This window comes from Anthonomus grandis, chromosome 14 (genome assembly GCF_022605725.1).
Source record: "Anthonomus grandis grandis chromosome 14, icAntGran1.3, whole genome shotgun sequence".
Classification (NCBI taxonomy): Eukaryota; Metazoa; Arthropoda; class Insecta; order Coleoptera; family Curculionidae; genus Anthonomus; species Anthonomus grandis.
This window is the reverse complement of record NC_065559.1, coordinates 9,660,308-9,670,996: the sequence shown is the minus strand read 5'-3', so window position 1 is coordinate 9,670,996 and position 10,689 is coordinate 9,660,308.

Here is a 10,689-nt window from a genome sequence, read left to right as displayed (position 1 = left end):
TGAATTTTATCTATTAGTGGGTTATTCCGATACTGCATATTTTTAATCAAAAGTTTTTCTGCTAAAATTTTTTGTTTTATCTCTAATGGTAGCTAATTAGTCTCTGCCAGTAATGCTTCAATCGGCGTGAATGGTAATGCGCCTGTGACTAAACTCAGAGCTCTATATTATATACGATCAACCTTTGATAGTCTCGTTTTAGTAGCAGAACCATAAAACATTGAGCCGTTATTCAGCAAGGATCTAGTAATTGATAGAACATTAAATACCTATGTTTTAAGATCATAGTTGAGAAATTAATGACTGATTTTAAAATATTCAAGCTCTTTTTAGTTTTTTGTAAGATATAATTTATTCCATGTCAATTTTTGGTCTAAATATACACCAAGGTCCTATATTTATGGGAGGGTAGTATTACTTAAAATTATTTGATTATTTATTTGTAGATTGTTTCGTGTGAGAATTACTAAGGCTGATTTTCTGCTAGAAATACTAATACCATTAGTCAGAAAATATTTATTACAATTTTATTACTACAATCACCTATACAGGATGTTAACTTGAAAACTTAAATTCGGAAGTAATACAGGAAACTAAGAAAAAAAATTAATCGCTAAAAACAAATATGTAATACTTTGACCTCACCATTACTCTCAGCCACCCCCCTTCCTATAATCTCAAATGAGAACCCTCTGTTTATGATACCTTATTTGAAAAATCCTAAAATATTCTTTTCAGCGAAACCTTAAATATCGTTTTTTTTCTTAACTAAAACATTATTTAAAACTCTTTATCATTTTACTCTAATTTTTGTTTATTCGTATCTGAAAAAATTCACAAATAATTGGTTTCTACTCAGACATTCTAGCAGATTTCTGTTTTTGCTTTAGAAGTTCAAACATTCGACGAGCTTAAGTATTTAACCAGAAGCATCCAAATAAATAAAGAGATGAACCAACATTACTGAAAGAAGCAACGCAAATTCAGTTGATCAGATTAATCCGCGTATCTTTAAGGAAACTACTCAAATTACATAAATTCCATCCCTATAAAGCGCAAATGTTTCAATAACTTGGTGACTACTTCCCAAAACAACATTGGCTATAAGTTATAGTATTCAAGACATTGAAAGTAGACCCTAAAGCCGGGTCCAGACTATGTAACAAAATAGGTTAAATAACGAAGTTTTGTAACTTCTTATAGAATTTTAAATAAAAATTAGTGTTGTGTAACATTTTGCTGGTTATATAGCATGTTTTGTGTTATCCATCAGTTTTCGATAAAGATCAAAGAAAGTTATAAAACTTTGTTGTAAAATCGCACTGCAACTGGTCTATATTTAAAAACAAGTTATTGAAACATTCCCTGGCACTGCGAAGCGAATAGTGTTTGGAGTAGTACAAGAACGGGAACCGTTGGTGTGACATCGCCTTGTTTGTTTTGCTACATTTTTCATTGATCTGCTCACGTGGAGGTATTTACGCGATGGAATGGCCGAAAGAATTGACTACTCATTTAATGGAACTATTTCGTGAGCAACGAGTATTATGGGATCCTACATTTATGGATTTTAAAAACAGAAATAAAAAACACGACGCATGGACTGAAATAGCCGCAGAAGTGAAAACAGATACAAATGAAGTTAAAAAAATGCGCATGCTGATTGGGCAATTTCAGCGAGAATTGAAAAAAGGAAAGAGTGGCGATGGAGCTGACGCTCCTTGTAAAACAAAATGGCTTTTTTTTAAATGCTTTCATTTTTGAAAGATAAAAATGAGGCACATTATTCTACTGAAAGTGATCTATCTCCCAAGCAAGATACTGAGACATAGGACACTGGGAATATCACTGCGGTTGAGGTAAGCCCACTTTAAATTAATAGTTTACTAAAGTTTACTAATACTTTAATAGTTTACTAATTAAAGTTTTACCAAAGTACCATTTGACTGACCTTTGACTCTCCATGTTCCAGGTATTGATTCTCCCGTAAGCGCGTCCTCTGAATCAAAAGTTCCTGGTGGACAGTAGGATAAATTTGATCGACCTTTTCGAAGAAAATTGTGGAGATAAGAATTTGCTAAAACTACCTTTTCTGCCTTTTGAGGCTCAAGAAGCATTGGTTTTCTAAACACCCTGAATATAACAGATATAATTACAATTGTATTTTCGACTACGCGTCTTGCTATGCTGTGTCTGTAATTGTAAATCCGAGCCGGTGACCCTTTCTGTTGAGTGCCTGGGAAGGGTGTCATCATGTGTGGCTGTAAAGCAAATGCCTTATCACCAAGAAACACAAAAGGTGAAGGTGATATTCGTCCCGGTAAAACTTTCATTAATGGGAGATTCAAGGAAGAGGTTTCAAGTAACTTAAATGTGGTATTAGCAAGTATTCCGCTATCAGACAAACGGCATTGGCAACCTATATTTACAAACGTAAAGCAATAGTTAGCATCCACTATAGCTAAAAGCACTATGCTGAAAAATCCCTTGTAATTGAAATAGTCGCTTCCAATATTTATTGGAGCTTGTAAACATATGTGTTTTCCATCAATACTACCACAACAGTGAGGGTAATTCCACTTCTGGTCAAAATCTGTTGCCATTCCTCTTGATATTTGAGTGGCTGAAGAAAGAGAAATTATGTTATGTTATTATATTCATTTCAATACAATTGTTTTAAGTTCTGTTTATAGAAGAATCACAAAGCGGTCAGAGCCAATCGGACTGCTCAGAAACAGTCATAGAATTGACATGTGACAATTGACTCTGACTGGCTTGTCTTTGTCTTCTTGGAACAGGCCTTTAATCGTTATATACAAGTTTTATATCAAAACGCTATTTTCGGTTTTTTCTGGTTTTATAGGAAGAAGAGCGATCACAAAGGTGCAAAATGATACAGAAAAACGTCAAGAAAAAACAGTAAATAAAACTATTGCACGTATACCTATAAATAAAGGTAACAAGAGAATGGAAAAAGACACGAAATCTAAAGAAGCGTACGCGGTAATGAAAGAACTATCAAGTAACGTGAAAAAGCGACTTGACTTTGATGTATATGGTGAATATGTTACGACCACCTTGCGAAACCTTAAGAGTAAATCGGTGCAAATCCACGCCAAATTTGAAATAAATAATACTCTCTATAGAGCAGAGTGTTCAGACATAGAACCTGGGACATTTACCACTCCGTTCGCTACACCGACGCCCCCTGCTTCACCAGCTACATGAGATCAAACAGGCACTAAATCATACAATATACCTGAGCCATACTCCATTCCATCCACTACACCCTACACCCGTAACTTCCCCACCTACACCAATTCAAACAGACACTGACACTCAATCATGCACAGGTGCAGAAGATAATACCGAGGATGACTTAATTTTACGCAAATGTTACTTTCTTTATGAAACTAAATTAAAATATACTTACTTTAATTATATCTCTTAAACAGTCAATGAGAGCGTCACAAACTTCTGACACAATATTCGAAATACTCTGCTTAGAAAATTGAAATAAATAGCTTAAACTTTGATAGGAATCTCCACTTGCTAAGAATCTCATCGCAACTGCTAATCTTTCTCTTACTGGAATTGCATCTCGAAATGTTGTGTCTTTCCTGTGTATTTTATGACCGATTTCATTTATAAGATAGTCAAAATCAGAACTTGTCATTCTTAAGAAGTTTTTAAAACTGCCATCACATTTAATGTCTTCTGCTGATGAGTCTAAGGTAATCTCTTTTCAGATCAACTAAAAAAGCTGTACCACTATATATTTCTCGAGCTTTTAATGAAGGCCGCACCCAAAATCTTCGCTTAACAGGTCGGTGTCGCCTGCACAAAATTACGCAAGCTGCTGCTGCGATGATGATATGCTCTACTTTTGACGACATTTTACGTACTCCCACCTACCAGCTAAAATGCTGCGAAAATTATGCGCACTTTTTTGTTTTGTATTTTGTTATATAGTCTGGATGCTTGTGCTAATTTATAACAAGTTACACAACAAAGTTGTACAACTTTGTCATATTAACATATTTTGTTACATAGTCTGGACCCGGCTTAATATTGTCTTAAAAATATACGAAATAAAACATCAAAGTTGTTTTTAAAGCAAGAAACACAATCATATTTTAGTATCAAAGAGCAAAGACCTGATGCGTAATAAACAAAAACCCTATAGGGGCTAAAAGAAGGTGCTTGGTCAAATAGCAGTTTGTTTTATTCTATAAAGCTATGGAAATGTACCAAATTTCGGAAAAATAGTATGCACCGTTTAAGAAGAATTAATCAAGAACAAAAATTCCAAAATGTTAATTTCAGGGTCGTTTAACGCCTAAAGGATCACTTTGTACTAAGGTAAGTTTAATTAAATCAGCGAGCTTTGGTCTAAAGAATATGTCTTAGGTTTTTGTATTTCATTTAAAATAAAAAGTTGGTATCCAACTTCAACAAACATTTAATAAAAAAAAACTTCTTTTAAAGCTAAAACTAGAAAACAGCTAAAATCAATGCTAAATAAAGACTTTGGACTTATTTTTTTAAACACCCCGTAGATTGTGAGAAAATGCTCACCCTGTACAAAGGCTCTGAAAGCCTAACGCATAAGAAAACAGTATTGACAAGAGACCCTTGCTAAAAAGTCTGTCAAAAAATATTTGAAAAAAAAAATCAATATATAAAGTTTTTCCTTACGTGGTGTTAACTGTATGAAGCGGGTAGCGCCATCTAACCGATTATTCATTAGGCATTTTATATGCCTGAAAAGGGGATCTGTATTTTAAAAACATTACGTGGCATTTACTTTTACACTTCTGAATATTTCTTAATAGATGACGATGGTATTACTATATTAGTAGAGACCCTGTAGGAAATGATACTGGTATACAATTGAATATGCCTGAATTTGGCTAACTACTACTAGTAGTTGGTGTGAGTCAAGAAATCAACAAGCCTAAGGTCTTTGCTTATAAATGCGTTTTTTAAAATTACTGTTCAACAATCCCGAAATGTTGCAACTCAAGATATTGGATTCGGAGTAAAAAAGGTGTTTTTATGAGCAGATTTCTTACTGATGCATTATTAAAATAGAAATTTATCGGCAGCCGATCCACCTCCTACTATATTCAACATATTTTTTTATTAAATCTGAACAGACAAAAGAGCTTTGAAATGGTCTATATTACAGTTTTTCATCATTTTTAAAGGAATACTGAGAAAAACAGGTTAGCTAAACGTGTTAGTTGAAAATTTTTAGTTGCTATTACTATAAAATTTGTTGCTTCAAATTTTATGTCTCTATTGTTCCAGCTATTTTAAATTAGTTGGACCTTGCAAGCTACTACAACTAACTTTATCAGCTTCAAAACAATTTTTTATAATAACATATCTTACTACTAATTTATTTGTGGAAACAATTCTTCATTATTTTCCAACAAGGTTCAATAAAAAACAACGAAAACATTACTACAAATTTAGTTGTCACAACCTGGTTCAAACAACTAATGTTTGTTAGTTCATCCTTCGGAAGCTTTCGGACCCAAGGCTTTAGGAAATAATACTTATTGCACGTAGTGCCTCGGCCCCGAAGTTTACCGAATCCTCAGTTTGTCGGATCACTTTCAGTCTCATTATGGCCACTATATCATTAGTCGCTATGCTATTTGGTGCGGTCATTTGTCACCCTTTATGATCTCGTATTCTGCGCATATACGTTTACCCTTCGTTTATAGTGAATATAAGAAATCACCTTTACTAAAATGGACAATAATAGTTACAAAGTCTAGCTAATAAGTTGGTACATCTAAAAACTTCTTTAGATGCGTTTAAAGGTTTGATTTTTCAAATATAGCATTTCATTTTTAAATAGTGTTTATGTAGGGTGACTGGCAATTGGCATCTCAACAGAGAGGAGGAGGCAAGAGTGAGGTGCTACCTATGTTTTTAGTTACTTTTAAGTTGAATAGAATTTTATTTATATTTAAATTTAGTAGGTGAAATATTGGATTTTTTCTTTGTAAATGTATTTTTTATTGATTTTTAGTTAAAAGAGCATTTTTGTGTATTTAATTTTCGAATAAATATTTTTTTACTCTATCATTTTAGTTCAGTACTTTTCTTTTTTGTATAACAATTAATACTTTGTGTTATGATATAAATATAAAAATAAAGTATTTTGGCTTAAGACGAGTCTAAACTAAGCAAGCAAAATGTCTTCAAACGTGTGCATACATTTTGTGCTTAGCATGATTGGAGGAAAGACACTCACGAATTTGTGGACTTAAATCTGTTCATCATGAAGTGCACAAAATATTTACAAAGGCTTAAAGACAGTTTGCTTGGCTCGTAATTTGCACTGGACTTCATTGCATTGGCATTAAGGTTATAATTTGTCACAAATAAAATAATCGATTATCATAGCAAAAACTATTTTTTGTTTTTACAGAAAATCTAATAAACTTCACAGTGACCTGGTCAAATTCGTCCTTTAGCCCTAGTTCCAAATCTGAATAAATTATTTAAGTCTTGTGGTTTAACGTTGACCAATAAAACTTTGCTAAAAGTTTTTTGACTGCGTCACAGAGTGCTGCTGATGAAACTGGAGCTCTATGGTTTCAGAGGAACTGCCCTTGAGTGGTTTCGTTGCTACTTATAAAATCGTGTCCAGGCTGTCAAATTTATTGGTGGTATCTCTAAGGAACTTAATATAAATGTGGGTGTTCCGCAAGGATCAGTACTTGGTCCTTTAGTTTTTCTCATTTATATGAACGATCTGCCACAACTGCAGGTAACTGGCAAATTGTTTGCCGATGATACCACCATCCTCTAGCACGACTCTGATGTTTCTCAAATGGAGGCCAATATACGTGCAGATTTGTTAAAAATAAAAGACTGGTGTCATGCAAATTTTTTGACATTTAATTTTTCAAAACAAATATTCTTAATTTTAAATGTAATACAAATGATATATGTTTAAATAATGAAGCCATCACCATGCCACCGTTCAGTAAGTTTTTGGGTCTTTCCATAGACAAGTTCCTTAAATTTGAAGACCATATTGTGAATGTATGTAGAAAAGTCTCATCAGGCTGCTACGCCCTAAGGGTTATTGCCACCAGTCTTAATTTCTCCATCGCTAGATCTTCATACTTCGCGATTATCGAGTCGCACCTTCGATATGGAATTTGCTTTTGGGGTTCATGTTCAAATTCACTTTTTAGTTCAGTGTTTGTACTCCAGAAAAGGGCCATTAGATATCTATGTGGGGCCAAGCCTCGTGACTCATGTCACCCGCTTTTTGTAAGTCATAATATTTTAACCCTGTGTTGTATTTTTATTTTGGAAACAGTTTGCTTAGTTTTTAGAAAATATAAACAGGAACTCCACCTAGGAAGCCACTATAATATGCGACAAAATTATTTGTTGAGGCCACCCATTCCTCATTTTGAACTTGTCCGTAGCTCTATCACATATGGAGGTAGAAAGCAGTTTAATAAACTTTCACTAGAAATAAGACAACTTAAGACTGAAAAAAGCCTGCGTACAAGGACGAAAATATTTTTTGCTAGTAAAACGTACTATAGTTTAGGTGAATTTTTTAATGATTAGCATTTAAGTATTTTTCAAAGTTTTATATAATTTTATTTTATTTTAAATTAGTTTCTCGTTTTTATTCCTTTAATGTACAGTCTATTGGCTTTGTCTACAACTTCTATGTTTATATTGACAATAAAGCATTTTTGAGTTGAGTTAAGTTGAGTTGAGTTGAGAACACGCCTTTCCAAAGAGCTTTCTACATTTTCCACTAGTCTAAATATAATTATCTGGTTCTTCTTCTGTTTCTTTCACATGTCTGTCTTTTCCTAAAACCTACATTTTCACTCTCTAAAGCAGAAAATGTATTCTCCAACTCCTCTACTCTTAAACCACACTCCACAAGGTTCCTTTTAATGCCTTCGATGTCTATCAGAATATCCGAAATTTGTTGCCTTACTTCCAACAATAACTCATAATTCTGCTCATTGTTAACGGTCATTTTAAGGCAATAAGAAGTAAAACTCAAAAGAGCCTGATTTGAACAAAAAGAAATAACTTTTTCATATTTTAGGGATTTCTTCGGGCTGATGTTAAATGCTCAAATGGTCAGATCCATGTCGTTTTTTGAATAAGTAAAAAAAAATTGGATTCGATATTTCTTAAAAATTGTATGTAGAAACAAATTTGTAAGATAAAAATTGTTAAGCAGTAAATTCCCTATAATTTATTTTATGACTTTCAACTGCGTCGAAGCTAGAGAGCGCCAAAGGTACCTAAATTTTTTTTTACCTTTTCTCAATAAACATTTTTTTTAATCTGTAACAAGATATTTAAAAGATAAACTTTTCACAAGATACAGTAAGTTAACCTTTTACATAGAGATTGTTTACTTTGCATGTAATTAATGACTTATGTCCATCGTTCATGATGTACTCAGTGTACTGAATGAACCTTATAAAGAGGTGGCTATTGTAGGCAAAACCGGTAATGTATGTAACCTTTTTTTAAAATCTTAATATTAAAATCAGGTAAATTAATGGGATTGTAGCTTATACGGAGAAGAACTTTTGGAAAAATTTCGGGATTTCATTTTCAATCGTTCACTTATTATAATGTTAGCTTTATCGATATTATACAATTTGAGGTGATATATATATCAAATAAGTTTTAATCGAATAAAACTTTTTTTTGGATTACTTACTTTTTTGGTTTGTCGTACATTGAAGACGAAATGAGATAAACTATAAAGAAATGAATGCTCTACAATTTTTATTTAGCAAGTTTTTATCTACAACGTATGGTTTTTGAGAACCTAAAGTACTATTTCAAAAAAACGGTATCGAGCTCTAGCTCAACTTTCCATATTTGTGATTTTCATAAAAACCCGAAGAAAGCTCCAAAATATAACAAAGTTAATCATTTTTGGTAAAAAATTTGCAAGATTTACTGTACTATTTTGCACCTGTCGCCTCCGGCCTAAGCGACTTCGTGTCTGACCATAATAACTTCATCAAGCGGGTTTCGCTTTGTTTTCGCCGCAATAGCATGCTATAAGACGATAGGTTGAGTATATTTTAGGTACCTGCATAAGAACTCGAAAATACAGCTATAATTTCCTTGTCTTTCACCTGCTTAAGTATTCGCTAATTACATATTTCAGATTTTTTTTATTTCGTTCGGTTGTTCGGGTAAACTAAATTACCGCGAAATGATGTGCCTATTTTTTTGGATGGGTGACTTCCTTTTTACTTTAAATACATACAAACAATAAGTCTATTTTGAAATTAATTAAGAAGCATAGCTAAACACTAGATTATATTATTATGTTTACATTTATGTAAATATAGGTTTTTAGTTTGTTCTCACGGCAGTAAGAAACACGTTTTCGACAAAAAACATGGTTAATATAGTAAAATCGTTCGCACAGAATTTTCTAATCGGTTTCAAATCAAAAGTTTGGTATTCTTACACAAATTTCTGATCGTCATCTGATCTTTTTCGAATTTATTTCACGCAAAGGGTCAGAGAATTCGGGTAGCCAATAAACGCCGATCTTGAATCTTTGAATTTTAACATAACCTCTAAATTTATGTTTGTGTTTAGTCGCTTTGTATAATCTCTAATATTCGTTTTAAAATTATATTTGAAATTGTAGGAAATTAAAAATACACATTGACGAAATGATTGATTTTCAATCATCGTAAAAATCTAAATTATTAGAATTTTCAGATTCCGACACAGAAGATTTACTTGAAAAACGGATAGGGCCCAAAACTGTTTAGATGCGATTGTGTCCCAATTTAATAGAACAGAATTTGTTACAAATTTTAGAGTAAGCCCTGAAGTAGCAAACAATTACACAATTTTAAACTCTATTAATAATATACGCCTATTTTAAGGTTGTATTGTAACAAATATGTTTTTGTTTACGTTTTATTTATTTTCTCATTTCTCACTGGCATTTAAAAATGAGGTTATTTTTGCTGGTCTTCTTCTTTTAAATTGGACTTCATTTAACTCATATTTGATGTTCTCACAGACTGTTTTAAGTCGATCAGAATTTGTGATATTTTACGCATGCGCATCAAGAGTGGTTTGGAAACAGTTTCAACTTGTTAGAAATTTGCAGTGAGAACAAACCTATAGTCGTATATATTATAAGTGGTCTAGAACAAAAGGAAAACTCCGTTTTTCTATTTTACTCTACCCAATTACCATTTTTGCTTATTCTAAAGTAAAGTTCTCAATGAAAATTAATTCTATAATACGACTACTCAACGTGAATATCCGATCACTAGGAAAAATACATTTTTGAAGGAAAAACGATATGTACTATTAATGTCTAATCTTATTAATTTTTTTTAATAATAAGTAGACACCTGCAGACATCAATTTCTTCTTAAATCAAATTTATGGCTAAAAAAATATTTTTCTAATAGGATTTTAAAGGTAAGATTTGACAAGGCTGTTCGACTACTGGCATATACATTAACGTCTTTATTTTTTAAACGATGCAAGTTAATTTTTGACGTGCTTAACTATTCTGTCACTTCTGTTTTGACGGGAAAGTACTCAAGTCACAAATTATGGTACCTCTGTTCTCCAAACTGTTAAATGAGTTTGCAATGTAAGACATATGATCTAAAATTG